The sequence below is a fragment of the Rutidosis leptorrhynchoides genome, chromosome 6, assembly GCF_046630445.1.
Source record: "Rutidosis leptorrhynchoides isolate AG116_Rl617_1_P2 chromosome 6, CSIRO_AGI_Rlap_v1, whole genome shotgun sequence".
Lineage (NCBI taxonomy): Eukaryota > Viridiplantae > Streptophyta > Magnoliopsida > Asterales > Asteraceae > Rutidosis > Rutidosis leptorrhynchoides.
In genome coordinates, this window is record NC_092338.1 from 80334521 (window position 1) to 80359697 (window position 25177).

The 25177-nt window shown below is 33.7% G+C and overlaps 1 long non-coding RNA gene across 1 annotated transcript; it reads left to right on the plus strand.

The window, feature by feature from the left end:
* Positions 1 to 326: 326 nt before the first annotated feature.
* Positions 327 to 730, plus strand: LOC139851851 (uncharacterized). Its single transcript, XR_011760761.1, has 2 exons — positions 327 to 375; positions 458 to 730. It is a non-coding gene; the product is annotated as an uncharacterized lncRNA (long non-coding RNA).
* The last annotated feature ends 24447 nt before the right edge of the window (positions 731 to 25177 follow it).

Below are 25177 nucleotides of genomic sequence, written 5' to 3' on the forward strand. Positions count from 1 at the left end.
TTAAGATGCCACCTAGGAGTGTAGTGTCGAGGTGTTAAGACACCACTCCGTAAAATAATGAGTGAAGCATCGAGGTGTTAAGATGCCACTCGGGGTGAAGTGCCGAGGTGTTAAGGTGCCACCCTAGGGGTTAGTGGTGCGAGGTTTTAAGTGCCCTAACGATGTTATGAACACCGATGGCGTTTTCGCGAGCGCCGTTCCCTTGTACTATTGGTTAACCATGGTTATTTATGTTGTAAGCATATTATATTATTCGAGTTATATTTATATACGGTTGTTATGCTAGCTTGTGGTATGGGAGAATTATAGCTTGATATTGCGACGATAAGCTAATGTTGTTTGCTAGCATATTTGCGGTTGTGTAAGTGTATGCAAGTAGGTATAATTATATATGTATTCGTATAATTATTGCATTCACTAAGCTTTGCTTACCCTCTCGTTGTTTACCATTTTATAGGTTCGGTTTTGGACAAGGGTAAGGGCATCGTTTTGGACTAAAGATCCCGCTCGATGCTAGGGGACGCTTTTGGCTTTAGTAGCTCTTGGAGTTTGACCGATAGTTGGGTAGTTTAATCCCAAACGCCATGCTCATTGTGTAGTTTGGAACTTAAACTTTTTGGTGGTCGAAACTCGTAAATTGTATTAAACTCGTAAAACGGCCGATGTGGGCCCCGCTTGTAAAACTTTAATTTTATGTTTGAAACATGTTAGTTTTACATATTTGGTTGTATGGTAAAAAGCGTTTTGTCTAAAAGTGCCGGGAACTAGTCAATCTTTTCGCGGTTAAAAGTCCCGGGGACAGCCAGATATGGCGCGGCGCGCGGGCCATATGGCGCGGCGCGCCGATGGTCTGCAACAGAAATTTTTTTTTATTTCGTATTTTCACAAGGTTTTGTCGGGTGTTGGTTTGGGTTGTTACAAATACTTAACGAAAGATTGTCACATTGAGCAAACGATGGAACAACGTGAGAATGTTTCCTACATGAACCAAATGCCGGAAAATAATTATCAACCGCCAAGGCCAAACTTCAATCGAAATCAAAACATTCTTTACAATCCAAATGGACCCAACAACAACTCGTACAACCAACAAGGTCCGAATAATCAACCAACTCAAAACAACACTTTCAATCAACAAAGACCTAGCTTGTATAAACCACCACAACAAACCGAAAAGAAAAAGCCAAATCTGGAAGAAATGATGGCAAAGCTAATGGAATCTCAAACACAATTTATTACATCTCAAACCCAAACAAATGAGAGGTTTGATCAGTCATTAAGAACTCAACAAGCTTCCATTTTGAACACGTAGGTACTCTTGCTAGCATCATGAGTGAGAGGGAACAAGGAAAGCTACCGAGTAATACTGAAGTAAATCCTCGGAATGAGAATGTAAATATGGTGTCAACGAATTCTAAAAAACCAGCACTAGAAGATGGGAAGGTTTAGATGTGAGTAACAATGAAGAAGTTACAACACCACCACTACCCGAGTATGTAAAGCCGATAGTTGTACCATACAGACCACCCATCCCGTTTCCAAGAAAAGGAGTTGAGTATAAGCAAGTAATAGGTAATAAAGTTTGTGATACCTCTGGAAAAATAAGAAGAATAAGAAAGTGCAAGAAACAAAAACCGTAGAAGTAAACCTGGTGAAGACAGTTCCACCAAAACTTCCACCAAGGTTGGGTGATCCAGGTGAATTTATTGTTCCTTAACTACTTAGTGATTGTGTCATGTATGATGCACTAGTAGATTTAGGTGCAAGTGTAAGTGTTATGCCTCTTTCATTATATAATAGATTAGGAGTAGGTGAGCTAAGTCCAACGAAAATGAGTGTTCGACTCCTTGATCAAACCATTAAGCACCCAGTTGAAATTGCTGACAACCTACCCGTTCAAGTGGGTAATTTAACCTTTCTAGTCGAATTTATTATCATTGACATAGAAGAGGACTCAAACATTCCTCTAATTTTAGGCTGACCATTCTTAGCGTCCACCGGGGCGTTATTTGATGTAAGAAAGGGTAGAATGACACTTAGTGATGGTGACAAAACGGTCACCTTTGTGATTCGAAAGTCTAAATCTCCACCAACCAAAACCGTTGAACCAATAAAAACGATTGGTAAGAACCATGTTGTTTTACCAACTCCAATGGTAGTGCTTAATAATAATAAAATGCCTAAGTGTGGGGAATATGAAGTAACACCAAATGATGACCTGATAACAAAGAACCTCATTGTTGATACGAAATTAAATGACCCCGTTATTAACAGTTCAACGAAGAAACTTATTAAACGGATTAGCGATGCTAGAACCAAGGAGAACTTTAAGTTATGTAACCGGATAGTATCTAATCTATCGCCTAAAGAAAAGGCGAAACTAGTTGAATTTGTGGAAATTATACAGGAATCCGACCAATGGCTTAAAGCAAAAGTCACAGATATGCAAGTTGATTATGGTCCAAAAGAAATTGACGATGAAGTTAATCACAATTTCGACACCACAGCTACCTAAGTGTGGGGAGATTCAAATGTTCTAAAAAGAAAATACGGTCTAGAGTTAGTTGTTCTGTTCTCGTGTAGTTCCGAGAATGGAATTCGATTGGTCTTTTTCACTAACAGACACTAAAGAACTAGTTTTCTCCCCCCATTCTGAATTTTTTGTTTTGTAGGTTTTGTATGAAATTAATACGCTCTTTTATGTTTTGTGTGAATTTAAAAACAAAAATTTGCTTTATTTCACTAAGTTTAAAAAAAATGATTTCTAAAATTCGTCGTGAGTTAAAGACTAGATCATAGAATTGAAATTGCTTTACCCAAAGATGGGGCGAAAAATTTTGTTATCATTATTTTTAATAATATTGATCTAAAGTATGCCAAAAAAATTAAAAAAACCCAAAAATCTTTGTTTTTAAAACAATCACTTTAAAACGACAATTTTTAAATTTTTCCGAGGGATGGACTGGGTAAACGTACCGAAACTACCTCTACCTAAAGTAAAAGGAAACAAAATTTTAAAAAATTATTCATTTAAATTGTTTTAATAAATAAAGGTTTTATAAATATATATATATATATATATATATATATATATATATATATATATATATATATATATATATATATATATATATATATAGTCTATCTTATATACAAAACAGGGTAAAACAGCACATTTTCAAATACTGGCATTAAGTTCAACAAAAGCTATTAATTTTGACGATAAGACGCAAAACATATGTGAAATTACAACAAAAGGAATGAACGATGAGGCGCGCCATCTATCATTCGACGAGCTTAGTAATTACAAACTGGGTATTTTTAATCACTTTTCTACACTAATCACCCTCATGAATTTATAATTATAGTCTGATTTCTTGCAAATGAGGGCATTGCAAGATCTTAAGTGTGGGAAGGGATTAAATTCTTTCAGGTTTTAAACATTTGACTTATACACTTGGTTTAATAGCTACCGTTAAATTTTACTAGTAAAGCAGTAGTTGTATTAGAATCTAGTGCTCTCTGATAATAAAGAACAGCCCTAGTCTTATATACTGACTACCCACTTCTAGTAACATTTTTTTAAAAAAATTTTAAATAAATGAATTCAAAATCATGTTTATACATATTTATGAACGGTAAAACTAGATTTTATTACCGAAATTATTGTTACCTCGGAAAGGACATAAATTGAGAAACGACCCAAAACGCTAGAATTCATTTAAAATGGAATAGAAGAGAATAAAAAGGCAAAGAAAGAAATAAAATAAAAGCTAAGCGTGGGAAGAATGCACCAAGTTCTTTAAAACAGATATCACATATTTTTGTACAAGATTATTGCAGGTACTTTTGTTTTGGACTAAACTAATCAGTTTTACCGATTTACTGTAATATATTTGAAAGAAAGATGGATCTACACGATGAATCAATTCCATCATTAAAAGGAAGTAAGTCTTCCGAAAAAGACACGCGCTTCTTGATTTATGTCAGGAAGTTGTCAACCAGACCAGCTGTAGGTTGACGAAAAATCTAGAAAAGTCATCTCTAAAATCAGCAGGAAATCCACGGACCTCAGCATCAAACAGGGTCGCCAAGTGGTCAGACTTATCCTAACCATGAGAGGATCTGTCTCGTAAAAAGGGGAGGGCGCCGTGCAAATTAGCTTGATAAGACTAATGAATCAGACCCCCAGAAAGGATAATCTCCTTAAAGATTAAAAATCAGCATTTAAGCCTGATATTACTCAATCCTTGAGATTGACCTTAAAGATTGAGAATTACAAACTCATGGAATTCAATGATATCTAAACTCAAGCTTGAACGAGAAAATATTTTGATCAAAAATAAAAACCGATTTGTTTTCTGAAAACCTATTTTCAATGCGTTCATTACCATTGAACGTAAAATCCTAAGAATTCACTGAAATTCATTAGGTCACCTGAACCAAATCGGGTATCAACCGTAAGAACGGTGATTGCATAGCATGGCCGAAGACAGGACCTTGTGCCAGACCGAAAAATTATAGGGTGATCTTTTCTATTGCTCCTACAAAGGATAGTAATTGCATCCGACACGTTGTGGACCATGAAAATCTGCATGTCATTAGACATTGCCTTAACAGTTGCGTGTTCATCGCTTTCCTTTACAACCGGATGGTAGTTTACCGAAAGGTAATATACGGAGCAAGTAAACTGGACGTGTGCTTTCCTAATACAAGGTTAGCAAGTGGGTGACACAAAACCGCAAATTTTGAGCTAAAATTTTAAAATTTGAAACCCATGCAACCCACAAAAACATTTTGCAAACATCGGTGAAGGGTTATTCTGGAAAACTTATCTAGGGTAAAAGCTAGAATGAATTTTCAAAAGATCAAAAGTTTTCATAAAGATTCAATTTTCTTAATGGATCTAAATTTTTATAAGTCATGTGGGACTGTAAACTACATCGTTACTATCATTGTTCATACCGCTGTATCAAAATCACTGATGTATAAAGTGTGAGAATAAAAAGTGATTAGAGTACTTGGAAGAAAATATAAATCTCTACTGTTGGCGATTTTGGCAATTGTACTGTTCCTCTCTTCTTCTTCCTCGTAATCCACTGAAATCAGCTGTAATCATCCATCAAATCCCATTGTAGAGCTGTAATTCCTTCTCGTTTTCATCATGAAACCTCCAGGGAAGGATCCTCCTGATCTTTCTCATCTGAAAAGTCTAAAAAAGTAAAAAATTCGAAAAACCCAAAAAACGCTCGTCATACTGTTCGAGGTGAATTGGGCAAGGAAAATGCTATAGCTGTAGCTAAAAGTGATCGTAATCAATAGATCTACACTCCGGTGTTCACTGATTGTAATTCTAATGCTCCAATTGTTAAGTCAGAAATTAGGGCAAATACTGATTATAGCGGCGCTACTGTAGATGTCGATGGTAGCACCCAAATTGCAATGGATTCTCATGAATCTGCTCGTGAAGAGGCTGTGCATCAGGATTCGGTACCTGATGTAGACCCTATTACAACTGATCCTGATGTTGAAGTGATTGATTTGACAGATCTGTCCTCTACTCCAGATACGTCGTACGAGGATGCTGCAGATATTGATTTTCATGATGTTGATAAGGTTCAACTTGGTAAGAGGAAACGTATGGTTATTCTTAAATTTAAGAATAAGTATTTTAAACTGGATCATAATGGTGTAATTGTTGTGCCTAAATTTCTTAATCATTTGAATGAGGCTAGTATTGCTGATATTCGTGATACTTGTAGTGATGAAGATAGACCTGTTAGTCCTGATACTCATGCTATGTTGTCTAGATTGCATAGGAAGTTTAAGGCCTCATATAGACTTAAATTTACAGCTAGTGCTTATGCTTATGAATCTGTTGAGAAGGATTGCTTGTTGGACAAGATTGATTTGTCATATGCTAAGGGTCATACGTTTGATAAGGAGAAAAACGGAGGTTATAGCAAGAATGCAGGTGATAGGGCATTTGAGTTTTTGCATACTCCTATTGTTGATGATTCTAGTAATGATTTGTCTCCTTTGGGTGCTAAGTTTGTTGAGTTCAAGGCTGTTAGAGATACAAAAGGAGATGAGAAGATGGTTGATGCAGTTAATAATGATGATTCTAAAAATTCATTTGCTGATATAGCTAAAAAGAATGTGGAGGACTTAGATTTGGCTAAGCTTGAATACATTCAACCTTCACTGATTTCTCGTATGCAGCAGGTCGTTCTCTTGAAAAGGGAGTTTGTTGAAGCAGGTAGTGCTGTGTATTCATTGTCATTGTATGGGTTTTTTGTTGGTACTAAAGTGCCATTTGCTAATGTTAATTGGCACTTAAGACGTATGTGGAGGTCATATGGTATAAAGGACATTTCAATGAATAATGCAGGCTATTTCTTTTTTAAATTTAGAAATGAAGATAGTATGTTGAAAGTTCTTAATAGTGGGCCATGGATGGTAGAGAATGTTCCTCTCTTCTTGAAGAAATGGGAACCAGGTGTGGGTGTTAGTAAATCTGATCCAGCCAAGGTCCCTTTGTGGCTTTCTTTAATTGATTTTCCGTTTGATCTTTGGAATGGTAAATGTCTGAGCATGATTATTAGTTTGATAGGAAAGCCTATTGTGATGGATAAAGTAACTAGGGAAAGATTTATTAAGCAATCTGGACAAGCTGGGTATGTAAGAGTTCTTGTTGAAATGTGTGCTGATAAAGAGCTTCCTGATCATGTAAAGGTTGCTTATCCTACTAGTGATGGTTTGCCTGAGAAAACGATTAGTATAAAACTGGGTTATCAATGGAAACCTCCTAGATGTGAGCATTGTAAGGTGTTTGGTCATAGTTTTAAAAGCTGCACTAAAAGGCCGTTAACTGTTGAAGAACTGGAAATTAAAAAGAAGAAAGAAGAGGAAGAAGCTGATTTAAAGATGAATAGTAATGTCAATGATGATGAGGGTTGGCATACTGTTGGTAAGAAGAATAGAGTTATCAAAGATGCTGCTGGTGGTACTTTAATTAAGCCTGTTAATGTCCCTAATAGAAGCAACAATTTCCAGAATAATGCTCCAAAAAGCAAACAGGTGGATGGGCAAAATGGTAATAAAGCAAGTGGTAATAGTTTTAAAGGAGGTAATTGTTTTGGGGGTGGTAGTTTTTATAACAATAAGAAAAGTCATTCCAAAAAGAAAGAGGATTTGAAGGGTGGTAATAGTGACCCAACTTTTACTCATGTGATTAATAGTGACAAGTCAAAGGTCAACACTGGTCATAATAGTGGTAAACCTGAGATTTCAAAAGTCAAGAATGGTCAGAGTAATGATGCTGGTGAGACTTCAAATTCTAAAAAGGATAATAGTAAGGTCAAATTTTTTCAACCTAAAATTAATGAGACATCTGTAAAAAGTAATAGTAAAAGAGTTGAAGAGCCTGTTCTTATTTTTAATCCTTATGCTGTTTTGAATGAGGATGATTCTTGTGAAGAAAGTGGTGATTTTATTGATCCTGATTGGCATATAAATAGTTCCAGGAAGTTAGAGCTTAAATGTTTATGTGTTGGAAGTAATATGCCAAGTAAAAGTGATGTAATCAAATGGTCTCCCAATGAAGTTGCTTATTTCCTTTACCTTTGTAAGTGTGAGGGCATTAAGTTTGACTTGAATTTGGAAGAAGAAGACGATGTGGAATCTGAAACTGAAGGTGCAGCTCAGTTGATTAATTGTGATGATGAGTATTTTAATGTTCCAAAGCAGGGTCATTCTGCTATGGAACCTATTTCTTCTGTTTAGATGTTTAAAGCAGCATGTTGGAACATCAGAGGTTTGAATAATACCTCTAAAGTTGCTGATGTTAGAAATTTAATTGCTGATAGTGGTTGTAGTATATGTGGTGTTGTGGAGATTAAAGTGCTTTCTAAAAATTTAGCTAAGGTTACTAGAAGTATCTTTGGTCCATGGCAGTGGGCATCTAATAGTTCTAGTTGTAATGGTAGGACTAGAATTATAGTTGGGTGGGATTCTAATAATGTTATTTGTAATATTTTGCATTATACTAATCAATTGGTGCATTGTAAAGTAGAGCAAATAACTAGTCGAAAGACATTTTTCTGTTCTTTTATTTATGCTTCTAATAATGACATTGAAAGAAGAGTCTTGTGGAGAGATTTAAGCTTGCAAAAAAGAGTTGTAGGTAATGATGCTTGGTTAATTTTGGGTGATTTCAATGTTATTCTTAATCCTGAAGATACTTCTACTGGTTCTTCTGTTGTTAATAGAGAAATGGTGGAGTTCAGGGATTGTCTATATGATATTGAGGTTGAAGATTTGAATTATTCAGGGTTCCATTTTACTTGGATTCAGAAGCCTCATGCACCTAGTAATAATAAGGGTATTCTTAGGAAAATTGATAGAGTGTTGAGCAACTCTTCTTTTATTGATAATTTTCCTAGGGTTCATGTGGAATTTTTGCCTAACCTGCTTTCTGATCATAGTCCAATGGTTGTTACTGTACCAAATATAGGAAGAAAGCAGGTCAAACCTTTTAGGTTTAATAATCATCTTGTGATGTTATGCGAGGTGTATATAAAATAGCTTTATATTTTACAAGGAAATACTATTAAATACGATACAATTTTACACAAGATATTTATTTATTTAGAGAATGGATATACTTAAACCTTGCTACAACACTTATAGGCAGTGTACCTAATCGTACAGTAGTGTAGTTTTTAGTAAGTCCGGTTCGTTCCACAGGGAAAATCTTTAAACAAAGCTTAACGCTATATTAGTTTACTTTTATAAAAATACAAATATATATATATAAGTAATATTATTATTATAAAGGGGGATTTTTACCGTTTAATGACCAGTTTGTCGATTTTAAAACTTTAGTAGCAGTTAAAACCAAATGTAAAATAATAAATAAATACAAGACTTAATTTAAAGCGTAAAGTAAATAATGATAATGAAATTGTGAATAATAAAAGTGCGATAAAATAAACTTGCAATAATTAAAAAGTACGATAATTAAAAGTGCAATTAAATACAATAACAATAAAAATGCGATAATTAGAAGTGCAATTAAATATAAAATAAAGGAAATTAAATATGAAATAAAAGAATTATGCTTATTTAAACTTCCGTAATCATGATGTTTGACGTGTTGATTTTAGTTTTATGCCCATGGGTTAATTGTCCTTTGTCCTGGATTATTTAATATGTCCGTCTGGTTTTTGTCCATAACAGTCCATCAGTCATAAATATAAAGTGCGAGTATCCTCGTCAAATTATCCTTATGCCCGAAGTCAAATATTCCAACTAATTGGGGACTTAAACTGTAACAAGGTTTTAATACTTTGTTTAATAATTACACCAGGTTATCGACTGCGTGTAACCCAAGGTTTTAATACTTTGTTATCAATTATGCCAAGTGTCCTTGTACATAATTTCACCCCTGTTTTAATAATTCCATAGACTATTAATCCATTCCCGTATCCGGTTAAATGAACGATTATTCGTACATATAAATATCCCGCCCATCGTGTCCGATCGAGTGTATGTGGTTATTTATAGGTACGTCCAATTGTAAATCTTTATATTAAAATTAACAAACTATCATTTAGTTAAACAAATATAAAGCCCATTAATAGCCCATAGTCTAATTTCCACAAGTGTCGTTCTTTTGTCCAAACCCCAATTATGGTACAAAGTCCAATTACCCAATTTTAGTAATTAGTCTAACATCATGATTACTTCGTTTTAAATAAGCATAATAATAACTTAGCTACGAGACATTAAATTAAAAAGGTTGAACATAACTTACAATGATTAAAAATAGCGTAGCGTTACACGGACAGAATTTCGACTTACACCCTTACAACATTCGTTAACATACCCTTATTATTAGGATTAAAATTAAAATTAAAATTAAAATATAAATTATAAATATAAATATTACGTATAGATAGATGGATGGATATATATTGATATTTTTGCGATCAAACTGCGTTTGCTTTTATAGGTGGTTTCAGAATTTGGGGCTCCGCGACTCGCGGCAATTTTTGCCTTCAAACTCCGCGAGTCGCGGAGCTTGATTTTCCAGCTCACCAACTTTGGAGTCTTTCTTTGCCGACGAATTTTTAATATATTATAATATTTAAATAATTATAAGAATTATTTAAATATTATATTATATTTATGTGCATAGTTGACTCGTAATTTTTAGTCCGTTGCGTCGAGCGTTGAGAGTTGACTCTGGTCCCGGTTCCGGATTTTCGAACGTCCTTGCGTACAATTTAATATCTTGAACTTTGCGTTTTAAATCTTGTACTCTTGTAATTTCGAGACGTTTCTTATCAATAATTGAAACCTCTTTGATTGTATTTTGTACTTTTGAGCTTTTTGGTCGTTTGCGTCTTCAATTCGTCGAATTTGTCTTTTGTCTTCACCTTTTATTATTTAAACGAATATCACTTGTAAATAGAACAATTGCAACTAAAAGCTTGTCTTTCTTGAGGAATAATGCTATGAAATATATGTTCGTTTTTAGCATTATCAAATATTCCAACACTTGAGCGTTGCTTGTCCTCAAGCAATATAGTCTTGAAATACTAGAATCACTTCTTTATTCTTCATACTTTGTACATCAGTGATTTCTATACGGCGGTATAAACAATGGTAGTAACGATATGGTTTACAGTCCCACATGACTATAAAAATTTAGATCCATTAAGGAAATTGGATCTTTATGAAAACATTTGATCTTTTGAAAATTAAATCTAGTTTTTACCCTAGATAAGTTTTTCGGAATAACCCTTCACCGGTGTTTGCAAAATATTTTTGTGGGTTTGGTGGGTTTCAGATTTGAAAATTTTAGCTCAAAACTTGCGGTTTTGTGTCACCCACTTGCTAACCTTGTATTAGGAAAGTAACACGTCCAGTATACTTGCTCCGTATATTACCTTTCGGTAAACTACCGTCTGGTTGTAAAGGAAAGCGTTGAACAAGCAACTATTAAGGCAATGTCCCCTGACATGCTTTTAATTATGGTCTATAACGTGTCGGACGCAATTACTATCCTTTGTAGGAGCAATAGTAAAGCTCACCCTTTTAATTTGTCGGTCTGGCACAAGGTCATGTCTTTGACCATGCTATGCAACTACCGTTCTTACGGTTGACACCCGATTTGGTTCAGGTGACCTAATGAATTCCAGGTGAATTCCTAGGATTTTACGTTCAATGGTAATGAACGCATTGAAAATGGGTTTTTAGAAAACAAATCGGTTTGTAATTTTGATCAAAATATTTTCTCGTTCAGGCTCGAGTTTAGATATCATTGAATTCCATGAGTTTGTAATTCTCAATCTTTAAGGTCAATCTCAAGGATTGAGTAATATCAGGCTTAAAAGCTGATTTTTGATCTTTTAAGGAGATTATCCTTTCTGGGGATCGGATTCATTAGTCTTATCCAGCTAATTTGCACGGTGCCCCCCCCCCATTGTACGAGATAAATCCTTCTCATGGTTAGGATAAATCTGACCACTTGGCAACCCTGTTTAATGCTGAGGTCCGTGGATTTTCTACTGATTTTAGTGATGACTTTTCTAGATTTTTCGTCAACCTACAGCTGGTCTGGACGACAACTTCCTGACCTAAATCAAGAAGCGCGTTTCTTTTTTGGAAGACTTTACTTCTTTTTAATGATGGAATTGATTCATCGTGTAGATCCATCTCTTCTTTTCTTTCATCGGGTAAAACAGTTTAGTTTAGTCCAAAGCAAAAGTATTTTCAGTTATTTGTTACAGAAATATGTGACATATGTTTAAAATATCTTGGTAAATTTTCCCACACTTGGCTTTTATTTTCCTTTTTATTGTCCTCTATTCCATTTTAAATGAATTTTAACATTTTGGTTTGTTTCTCAATTTATGTCCTTTCCAAGGTAACAATAATTTCGGTGTTAACACCTAGTTTTATCGTTCATAAATATGTATAAACATGATTTTGAGTTCATTTAATTGAAAATTTTGAAAAATTTTACTAGAATTGGGTAGTCAGTATATAAGACTAGGGCTGTTCTTTATTATCAGAGAGCACTAGATTCTAATACAACTACTGCTTTACTAGTATTTTTAATGGTAACCAAGTGTTTAAGATAAAAATTTTAAAAATCCGAAAGAATTTAACCCCTTCCCACACTTAAGATCTTGCAATGCCCTCATTTGCAAGAAATCAGTAACAATTTAAATTATTGAGGGTGATTAGCGTAGAAATGATTAAATTTTACCAAATTTTCCAAACATATTGTTGTTTGTGTTGAATGATAAATGGTGCACATCATTTGTTCATTCCTTCTCGTTGTTATTTCACATATATTTTGCATCTTGTCGTCAAAATTAGTTGCTTTTGCTGAACTTAATGCCAGTCTTTGAAAATGCGTTGTTTTACCCTGTTGTGTACATAAGATAAACTGCAAACATATATACATATTTTTGAAGTTTGGTATATTACCCCACATTCAAAAATTATTAAAATCTAATAATAAAAGTTAAAAAATTATAAAAACTATTACAATATTAACATAAGTATTAAATGTATTAACATTACAAATAATAAAATAAATAAAACTAAGTAGACTAGGGATGATACTGATACCAGTAGGGGTTCCATGCATAACCGTATGTGTTATAGAATGCTTCGGCTGGGTTATACGTAGGATACGGTGGTTGGATCTTTATAGACCAGGGAGGAAATACGGGCGATTGAGTAGGAATATAGTTTCTACCTATTTGTTGGCAATAAGCTATGATTTGGTTTTGATGAACTTGCCAATCTTCAAATGCTCGATGTCTAGCATTTTCATACTCTTGTGAAGCTATAAACTTTTGCATTTCTGTCATTTCATTTCCCCCTCCCACATTACCTGGCTGTTGGTTTCTCTCAACCTGTGGATGTCTACCATGGTATTGTACTGCGGCGTTATTTCGCCTCTTCAAAACCTTCGCACCATGGTATACATTTAAACCTATTGTATCGCGGGGTTCTGGTTCTTCGACTAATAATCCTCCGCGACTTATATCCACACCGAGATATTCAGCAATCAAAGTAATAAATATACCACCTCCTATTATGCTATGCGGTCTCATCCCCCTAACCATAGCTGATAAATAATAACCCACACAATAAGGTATACTTACAGCGCTTTGTGGGTCTCGAATACACAAATGGTAAAACAAATCCTGTTCATTTACCTTTTCCTTATTCTTACCTCTTTGTGTAATCGAATTAGCTAAAAACCTATGAATTACTCTTAACTCTGCTCTATCTATATCTAAATAAGAGTAATTTCCCCCTTTAAATCGGTGATGGCTAGTCATTTGACTCCATACACCATGCGTATCAAAATTTTCGTCTATCTTTCTACCATTTAGTATCAACCCTCTACAATTAGCAGATGCTAACTCCTCAGGCGTATATATACGTAAAGCCTGAGCCATGTCTAGTAAAGACATGTGGCGCATCGAACCTCCTAATAAAAATCTAATAAAAGATCGATCGGTTAAACTAGCTACCCGATCATTTAATTCTATACTACACAACAATTCTTCACACCATACTTTATATACAGGTCTACGCATGTTGAATAACCGTACCCAATCGTTAAAAGTAGAATTACCATACCTCTGTGCAAGTAATTACCTAATTGACCCGGCCAATTCTACAGCTTCTAATGGTCCCCATTCTATGACCCTAGGTACTTCAACAGCTTTAGAATGAAGAGTATGCAAACCCCTTTGGTATTTTGGATAATCAATCCAAAGTCTGTCAAATCTCAGGTTCGGGTGCAAATCTTCCAAGTGCATATCAGAAAATGTCATGACTGGATGAGGTATATCTTGTTTGTAGTAGTTATCCACCTCCTGTTGTTTCGTATTCTCAGCAGGAGCATTGCGAGCTTGGGATGAAGATTCACCCCTTTCAGTCTGCAAAACACATCAAACACAATTTTTGTGCATCCAAATATGCATTAGTGTCAGCAAAATCATCAATCAAAATAATTACAATGACATGATCAATTTATATCAAACTTAAGCTCATTTTCATATTTTCATCAAATCTACACTTTTTCAAATAAGCATATACGAAAATGTTCACCAAGTTCATAAGCATTCAACTCAAATAACATGTCAAAATAATCATCACTAGCAATTAAACAAGTTTCAAATGGCATTATCTTTCAAAAATCAAGTTCATGAATTTTAGACTTGAAAAAGTCCACTTTAATTCTCAAAATCATGCTTAGGCTCAAAGTTTGGATCATTTAACTACCTAAACATGTTACACTACTTAATTTAGAAACAATTCATGACAAAAATCAGCCATAACCTGTTTATATCAAAAAGCCCCAAATTTGCTCAAGAACACAAACCCTAGATTACTCAAAATTTGAAGTTTAAGGCTCCTAATCATGTTAAATAGCATCAATCTAGGTTATACAAGCATAATACATAAGCAATTTAAGCATAATTACACTAAAAAGCATCAAAATCGAATTGGGTATAAAATTGCTCAAGAACACTATTTTTCGGATTAAATGGTGTTTAGGTGTAGAAATTTACCGTTTTTCTTGAGTAATTCCTTGATAGCATCCTTCTTAACATGATTTTAGTAAAAGATTTGATGATTTTCGGTGAAAAAATTCGATTTTGGGAGTTATTTTTCGTGTATTTTCGCAGAAAAATGGGTGTGGTAGTGTGCAGACTGATCTGTTCGGCCCTTTTATTTTTTTCTGTATTTTTGGAACTCCGCGAGTCGCGGCATTTTGCCATTGCAAACTCCGCGAGTCGCGGTGCTTTTTTTTTTTTTTTTTTAATAAACCTTAACTTATGAAACAATTAAGTAATTAATTTTAAAATTTTGTTTCCCTTGTTATTTAGGGCGAGGTCGTTTCGGATCGATGTCCTAGTCCGTCCTTCGGCAAAATTTTAAAATTTGTCTTTTTCAAGCGATTGTTTTAAAAGCTTATATTTTTTTAGTTTTTTTAATGTTTTTGTCATACTTTAATTCAATAAGATTAAAAATAATGATAATAAAAGTTCTCGTCCCTCCCTTGGGTAAAGCAATTTCAGTTCAATGACCTAGTCTTCAACTTACGACGAATTTTAAAAATCATATTTTTAACTTAGCGAAATAAAGTAAATTTTTGTTTTTAAATTCACACAACTTAAATATAAAATTCAAAATTCAAAATTAATATTAAAAATTCACACCAAACTTAAAATTTGAAATGCATAAAATTAAAAATTCTTATTTTAAAAATTAAAAATTCACACCAAACTTAATTTAAAAATTCATATTATAAAATCACACCAAACTTATATTATATTTTTCAAATATTTACAATTTTAAATATATTGTTTTTACAAAGTTTACAATATTAATTTAAGATTTATATATTAATTTTAAAAACATGGTAAAAATAAAATTAAAAATCTTTTTGGCTTTTTATCCCACTTTAATCAATCAAATATTATCAAAAATATGCGCCCCTCTTTTCGGTAAAGTAATTTCGGTTCCATGACCTAATTTAACTCATGATGAATTTTTTAAATATTTTGGGTTGATTGATTAAAGATATTTATACCTTAAGAATAAACGTTAAATTTCGCCGTGATGTAATAAATTTTTGAATGATATCAATAATTTCGGTCGCCAAACCTAATTTTATTCAATACTAATTTAATACTTTATAGCGAACAAATTAGCGTTTATTATCAAAAGGTTAAAAATAAAAATAAAAATAAAAACTGTACAGACTTACCTGTGAGATAGTATTCTTAGTTATATGATCTATCCCATTCATAAGATAGTCGGTTTAATTGGTTTTCCATGGCTACATAGACGTAACCTCGAGCATTCAGTGTTTTTTCTTCTAAACATATGAACGGTCCGTCTCTACATAAAGTAACAAATTCGGTATTTGAATAGGTTTGACTATTTGAACATTTACCTCCATGTGACCATTTTCCGCATTTGTGACATCTTTCTAGGTGTCGTGCTCTTCTTTTCGCTGCGGATTTTGATTTTCCTTTACCAAATGGTAACTTATTATCTTCGCATCTGGATTCTTTTCTTACTCTGTCCAATATTTCTCTGATTACTGATACTATTTCACTCGGTAGTGTGTCATTATTACGTTTAGTGATCAAAGCGTGTAGCATTAGACCATGGTTTAGTTCACATGCAGTCTTCATTTCGTAAAAACCTAAAAAAAATAAAAACTCAGAATGGGGGGAGAAGACTAGTTCTTTAGGGTCTGCTAGGGAAAGACCATTCGGGTTCCATTTTCGAGAACTACACGAAAACAGACAATCTAACTCTAACAGAAATACATATTATCCTTTAAAGACTTGATTCTCCCCACACTTAGTTAGCTGTGGTATCGAAATTGTGATTAACTTCGTTGTCAACTTCCATTGGACTATCTATGTAGTGTTTAACTCTGTGACCATTAACTTTAAATTCAATCCCATTTGAATTTATTAATTCTATCGTTTCGTATGTGAAAACTCTTTTGACTATGAATGGTCCAGACCATCTTGATTTCAATTTTCCAGGAAATAGCTTGAATCGTGAATTGAAAAGAAGAACTCTGTCTCCTTCTTTAAATTCTTTTAAACTTCTGATTCTTTTATCATGCCATTTCTTCGTTCTTTCCTTATAGATTAACGAATTTTCGTATGTTTCATGTCTTAATTCTTCTAATTCGTTTAGTTGACTTAATCGTAGACGTCCAGCTTCATGTATATCAAGATTACATGTCTTCAAAGCCCAAAATGCTTTGTGTTCAATTTCTACTGGAAGATGACATGGTTTTCCGTAAACGAGTCTAAAAGGTGTGGTTCCAATTGGAGTTTTGTAGGCTATTCTAAAATCCCAGAGTGTATCCTCCAATTTAATGGACCATTCCTTCGGATTTGATCCTACGGTTTTCTCTAGAATACATTTTAAAGCTCGGTTGGTATTTTCAACTTGTCCACTTGTTTGTGAATGATATGCGGTGGAGATTTTATGAGTTACTCCATATCTTTTAAGAACTTTTTCAAGTTGATTATTACAGAAATGAGTTCCCCGATCACTTATTAAAGCTTTCGGTGTTCCAAACCTTGCAAAAAGCCGTTTTAAAAAGTTGACTGCAACTCGTGCATCATTAGTTGGGAGAGCTTGTGCTTCCGCCCATTTAGATACATAATCAATAGCTACGAGAATATAGAGATTATTATGAGATTTTGGAAATGGACCCATAAAGTCAATACCCCAAATGTTAAATACTTCACATACTTGGATGACATTTTGTGGCCCTTTGACATGCATCACAGGATTTGCAAAGAAGGTGTGCGTCTTTGTAAATTGTAGGCCAATAGAATCCAGCATCGTAAACTTTTCTTGCTGTTAGTTGAGGCCCATAGTGCCCTCCTGTTGGTCCTGTGTGACAATGGTTTAAAATTTTACTAGCTTCATCTCCGAATACACATCGGCGTATTATTCCATCTGGTCAACTTTTAAACAAATGTGGATCTTCCCAGAAATAGTGTTTTATATTACTGAAGAATTTCTTTCGTTTTTGGTACGATAATCCTTTTTCAAGGAATTCACATACTAAATAGTTTGCATAGTCTGCAAACCATGGAATTTCATTATAATTTATCTTCAATAGATATTCATCAGGAAAGTTGTCTTGTATGGCCGATTCATTTAGAACTTCTAATTCGGGATTTTCAAGACGAGAAAGATGATCAGCGGCGAGATTTTCTGCTCCTTTTTTATCTCGAATTTCAATATCGAACTCTTGTAAGAGTAAGATCCAACGGATTAATCTTGGTTTAGCATCTTGTTTCGAAAATAGGTATCTAAGAGCAGAATGGTCGGTATAGACCACCTTTTTGCTAGAACGAGATATGATCGAAATTTGTCAAAAGCAAAGACAATAGCAAGGAGTTCTTTTTTAGTAGTTGTATAATTTTTTTGTGCTCCTTGTAACGTCTTACTAGCATAATATATAGGTTGAAATCTTTTTTCAATCCTTTGTCCTAAAACGGCTCCCATTGCAAAATCACTTGCATCGCACATTAATTCAAACGGTAGATTCCAATTTGGTGTTATCATGATTGGCGCATTAGTGAGTTTCTCTTTAAGAATATTAAAAGATTTGATACATTCATCTGAAAAGATGAATGGAGCATCCTTTTCTAGGAGTTTATTCATAGGAGTGGCAATTTTAGAAAAATCTTTTATGAAACGTCGGTAAAAACCGGCATGCCCTAGAAAACTCCTAACTCCTCTAACATTGGTGGGATGTGGAAGTTTAGCAATTACATCTACTTTAGCTCTATCCACTTCAATTCCTTCTTTTGAGATTTTATGTCCAAGAACGATGCCTTCTTTAACCATAAAATGGCATTTCTCCCAATTAAGAACTAGATTTGATTGTTCGCATCTAATAAGCATTCGTTCAGGATTAGCTAGACATGTTTCAAATGTATCACCGAAGACTGAAAAGTCATCCATGAAAACTTCCATGCATTCTTCTATCATGTCGTGAAAAATCGCCATCATGCACCTTTGAAAGGTTGCAGGGGTGTTGCAAAGTCCAAATAGCATGCGTTTGTAAGCAAAAGTACCATAAGGGCACGTGAACGTGGTTTTCTCTTGATCTTCGGGTGCTATTGGAATTTGAAAATATCTGGAAAATCCATCAAGAAAACAATAGTAACTATTTCCGGCTAATCTTTCCAACATTTGATCAATGAAAGGTAAGGGAAAGTGATCTTTTCTGGTGGCGTCATTTAATTTTCTATAATCAATACACACACGCCATCCTGTTACAGTCCTAGTAGGAATAAGCTCATTTTTTTCATTTGTAATGACAGTCATGCCACCCTTCTTAGGCACGCATTGAACTGGACTTACCCATGGACTATCAGAAATTGGATATATTAAACCTGCATCTAGCAGTTTAATAATTTCTTTCTTAACTACATCTTGCATATTAGGATTTAGTCTTCGCTGGCGTTGCACATACGTTTTATGACCTTCTTCCATAAGAATTTTATGTGTGCAATACGAAGGACTTATTCCTTTAATATCGTGAATCTTCCATGCAATAGCTGGTTTATGAGCTTTCAACACCGAAATGAGTTGTGATTTCTCATTTTCAGTAAGAGAAGACGATATTATTACATGTAATTCAGATTCACCATGTAAATAAGCGTATTCCAAATGGTTTGGAAGTGGCTTTAACTCTAATTTTGGAGGTTCTTCTATCGATGATTTATATCGATATCTGTCTTCTTCTTTTAGCATTTGAATTTCTTCTGTTGTTGGTTCATATCCATTAGCTATAAGTGTAGCTAACATTTTAGCTTCATCAATTTGTTCAGTTCCTTCTCCTAAAGAACATTCTCCTGTTCCTTGTAATTCTGGAAATTCTTCTAATAATTCTGCATGTGCATCTATAGTTTGAATATAATAGCATGTATCATCTGCAGATTGCGGTTGTTGCATTGCTCTATCAACTGAAAAGGTAACACTCTCATCCTCTATACTTAGGGTCAGTTTCTTACCAAACACGTCTATCATTGCTTTAGCCGTGTTTAAGAATGGTTTTCCTAATATGAGAGGAACTTGAGAATCTTCTTCCATGTCCAGAACAACAAAATTTACTGGAAATACTAAAGTACCAACTTTAACTAGCATGTTCTCCATTATCCCTCTAGGATATTTTATTGATCGATCGGCTAGTTGTATACTTATTCTGGTTGGTTTCAATTCTCCAAGGTCTAGTTTAGCGTATAGTGAATACGGCATTAGATTTATACTAGCACCTAAGTCTGCCAATACTTCTATTGAACTAAGACTACCCAGAAAACATGGAATTGTGAAACTTCCTGGATCAGATAGTTTTTCTGGTATCTTACTCAACAGCACTGCTGAACAATTAGCATTCATAGTAACAGCCGAGAGTTATTCCATTTTCTTTCTATTTGAGATTAGATCTTTCAAGAATTTAGCATATCTAGGCATTCCTGAAATCACATCAATGAAAGGAAGATTTACATTTATCTGTTTAAACATATCCAAGAATTTGGATTGCTCGGCTTCAAGTTTCTCTTTTTTCATTTTACTCGGGTAAGGAAGTGGTGGTTGGTATGGTTTAACATAAGGTTTAGCCTTAATTGTGTTATCTTCATTAACCTTTACAACTACCGGTTCTTTTTCCTTATCTTGTTCAGGTTGGGGTTCTTGTGGAGTAGGAATAGCTTCATCAGAAGTTACAGGTATTTCAGGTGGTTTAAGTGTTGTACCACTTCTTGTGGTAATGGCTTTAGCTGTTTCATTCCAGGGGTTTGCATTTGTATCACTAGGTAAACTTCCCGGTTTTCTTTCACCTATTAATCTTGCTAGGTTACTTACTGAAATGTCCCATTCTTATTGATTAAAAATGTTCCATATTAATTGATTTCGTTGCGAGGTTTTGACCTCTATATGAGACGTTTTTCAAAGACTGCATTCATTTTTAAAACAAACCATAACCTTTATTTCATAAATAAAGGTTTAAAAAGCTTTACGTAGATTATCAAATAATGATAATCTAAAATATCCTGTTTACACACGACCATTACATAATGGTTTACAATACAAATATGTTACATCGAAATCAGTTTCTTGAATGCAGGTTTTACACAATATCATACAAGCATGGACTCCAAATCTCATCCTTATTTAAGTATGCGATAGCGGAAGCTCTTAATAATCACCTGAGAATAAACATGCTTAAAACGTCAACAAAAATGTTGGTGAGTTATAGGTTTAACCTATATATATCAAATCATAATAATAGACCACAAGATTTCATATTTCAATACACATCCCATACATAGAGATAAAAATCATTCATATGGTGAGCACCTGGTAACCGACATTAACAAGATGCATATATATAAGAATATCCCCACCATTCCGGGACACCCTTCGGATATGATATAAATTTCGAAGTACTAAAGCATCCGGTACTTTGGATGGGGTTTGTTAGGCCCAATAGATCTATCTTTAGGATTCGCGTCAATTAGGGTATCTGTTCCCTAATTCTTAGATTACTGATGTCGAACGAGGTGTATATAAAATAGTTTATATTTTACTAGAAAATACTATTAAATACGATACAATTTTACACAAGATATTTATTTATTTATAGAATGGATATACTTAAACCTTGCTACAACACTTATAGGCAGTGTACCTAATCGTACAGTAGTGTAGTTTTTTAGTAAGTCCGGTTCGTTCCACAGGGAAATCTTTAAGCAAAGCTCAACGCTATATTAGTTTATTTTTATAAAAATACAAATATATATATAGGTAATATTATTATTATAAAGGGGAGTTTTTACCGTTTAATGACCGGTTTGTCGATTTTAAAACTTTAGTCGCAGTTAAAACCTAATGTAAAATATTAAATAAATATAAGACTTAAATTAAAGCGTAAAGTAAATAACGATAATAAAATAACAATAAATAAAAGTGCGATAATTAGAAGTGCAATTAAATATAAAATAAAAGAAATAAAATATGAAATAAAAGAATTATGCTTATTTAAACTTCCGTAATCATGATGTTTGACGTGTTGATTTTAGTTTTATGCCCATGGGTTAATTGTCCTTTGTCCTGGATTATTCAATATGTCCGTCTGGTTTTTGTCCATAACAGTCCATCAGTCATAAATATAAATTGCAAGTGTCCTTGTCAAATTATTATTATACCCGAAGATAAATATTCCAACTAATTGGGGATTCGAATTGTAACAAGGTTTTAATACTTTGTTTAATGAATACACCAGGTTATCGACTGCGTGTAAACCAAGGTTTTACTACTTTGTTAACAATTACACCAATTACCCTTGAATGTAATTTCACCCCTGTTTTAATTATTCTAGTGGCTATTAATCCATTCCCGTGTCCGGTTAAATGAACGATTATTCGTACATATAAATACCCCGCCCATCGTGTCCGATCGAGTTTATATGGTAATTTATAGGGACGCCCAATTGTAAATCTTTATATTAACATTAACAAACTTTCATTTAGTTAAACAAATATAAAGCCCATTAATAGCCCATAGTCTAGTTTCCACAAGTGTCGTTCTTTTGTCCAAACCCCAATTATGGTACAAAGCCCAATTACCCAATTTTAGTAATTAGCCCAACATCATGATTACTTCGTTTTAAACAAGCATAATAATAACTTAGCTACGAGACATTAATATAAAAAGGTTGAACATAACTTACAATGATTAAAAATAGAGTAGCGTTACACGGACAGAATTTCGACTTACACCCTTACAACATTCGCTAACATACCCTTATTATTAGAATTATAATTAAAATTAAAATATAAATTATAAATATAAATATATTTACGTATATATTGAGAGAGAGATTGAGAAATAAGATGTGTAATTTGATCAGAATTCGGTTTGCTTTATAGCCAGAAGTGAATTTTGGGGCTCCGCGACTCGCGGCAAAATGGCCTTAAAACTCCGCGAGTCGCGGAGAGATATTTACAGCTCACACCCTTGGAGTTTCCTGCTGCCGACGGTTTTTAATATATATATATAATATATATATAATTAATTATATATTATATTATATTTATATACATAGTTAACTTGTAATTTTTAGTCCGTTGCGTCGAGCGTTAAGAGTTGACTCTAGTCCTGGTTCCGGATTTTCGAACGTCCTCGCGTACAATTTAATATCTTGTACTTTGCGTTTTGAATCTTGTACTCTTGTGATTTCGAGACGTTTCTTATCAATAATTGGAACCTTTTTGATTGTCTTTTGTACTTTTGAGCTTTTTGGTCGTTTGCGTCTTCAATTCGTCGAATCTGTCTTTTGTCTTCACCTTTTATTATTTAAACGAATATCACTTGTAAATAGAACAATTGCAACTAAAAGCTTGTCTTTCTTGAGGAATAATGCTATGAAATATATGTTCGTTTTTAGCATTATCAAATATTCCCACACTTGAGCGTTGCTTGTCCTCAAGCAATATTGTCTTGAAATACTAGAATCACTTCTTTATTCTTCACACTTTGTACATCAGTGATTTCTATATGGCGGTATAAACAATGGTAGTAACGATATGGTTTACAGTCCCACATGACTATAAAAATTTAGATCCATTAAGGAAATTGGATCTTTATGAAAACATTTGATCTTTTGAAAATTAAATCTAGTTTTTACCCTAGATAAGTTTTCCGGAATAACCCTTTACCGGTGTTTGCAAAATATTTTTGTGGGTTTGGTGGGTTTCAGATTTGAAAATTTTAGCTCAAAACTTGCGGTTTTGTGTCACCCACTTGCTAACCTTGTATTTGGAAAGCAACACGTCCAGTTTACTTGTTCCGTATATTACCTTTCGGTAAACTACCGTCCGGTTGTAAGGAAAGCGTTGAACAAGCAACTGTTAAGGCAATGTCCCGTGACATGCTTTTGATTATGGTCTATAACGTGTCGGACGCAATTACTATCCTTGGTAGGAGCAATAGTAAAGCTCACCCTTATAATTTGTCGGTTTGACACAAGGTCCTGTCTTTGACCATGCTATGCAACCACCGTTCTTACGGTTGACACCCGATTTAGTTCAGGTGACCTAATGAATTCCAGGTGAATTCCTAGGATTTTACGTTCAATGGTAATGAACGCATTGAAAATAGGGTTTTCAGAAAACAAATCGGTTTGTATTTTTGATCAAAATATTTTCTCGTTCAAGCTCGAGTTTAGATATCATCGAATTCCATGAGTTTGAATTCTCAATCTTTAAGGTCAATCTCTAGGATTGAGTAATATCAGTCTTAAAAGCTGATTTTTAATCTTTAAGGAGATTATCCTTTCTGGGGATCTGATTCATTAGTCTTATCCAGCTAATTTGCATGGTGCCTCCCCATTGTACGAGATAAATCCTTCTCATGGTTAGGATAAATCTGACCACTTGGCGACCCTGTTTGATGCTGAGGTCCGTGGATTTCCTGCTGATTTTAGTGATGACTTTTCTAGATTTTTCGTCAACCTACAGCTGGTCTGGACGACAACTTCATGACCTAAATCAAGAAGCGCGTGTCTTTTTCGGAAGACTTTACTTCCTTTTAGTGATGGAATTGATTCATCGTGTAGATCCATCTCTTCTTTTCTTTCATCGGGTAAAACAGTTTAGTTTAGTCCAAAGCAAAAGTATTTTCAGTTATTTGTTACAAATATATGTGGCATATGTTTAAAATAACTTGGTAAATTTTCCCACACTTGGCTTTTTATTTTTCTTTTTATCGTCCTCTATTCCATTTTAAATGAATTTTAACATTTTAGTTTGTTTCTCAATTTATGTCCTTTCCGAGGTAACAATAATTTCGGTGTTAAAACCTAGTTTTATCGTTCATAAATATGTATAAACATGATTTTGAATTCATTTATTTGAAAATTCTGAAAAATTTTACTAGAATTGGGTAGTCAGTATATAAGACTAGGGCTGTTCTTTTTTATCAGAGAGCACTAGATTCTAATACAACTACTGCTTTACTAGTATTTTTAATGGTAACCAAGTGTATAAAGTAAAAGTTTTAAAATCCGAAAGAATTTAACCCCTTCCCACACTTAAGATCTTGCAATGCCCTCATTTGCAAGAAATCAGTAACAATTTAAATTATTGAGGGTGATTTGTGTGAAAATGATTAAATTTTTACCAAAGTTTCCAAATATATTGGCGTTTGTTTGCTGAATGATAAATGGTGCACATCATTTGTTCATTCCGTCTTGTTGTTATTTCACATATATTTTGCATCTTGTCGTCAAAATTAGTTGCTTTTGCTGAACTTAATGCCAGTCTTTGAAAATGCGTTGTTTTACCCTGTTGTGTACATAAGATAAACTGCAAACATATATACATATTTTTGAAGTTTGGTTTATTACCCCACATTCAAAAATTATTAAAATCTAAGAATAAAAGTTAGATAATTATAAAAATGATTACAATATTAACAAAAGTATTAAACATATCAATAATTACAAATTACAAAATAAAAAAAAATAATAAGTAAACTAAGGATGATATTGGTACCAATAGGGGTTCCAGGCATA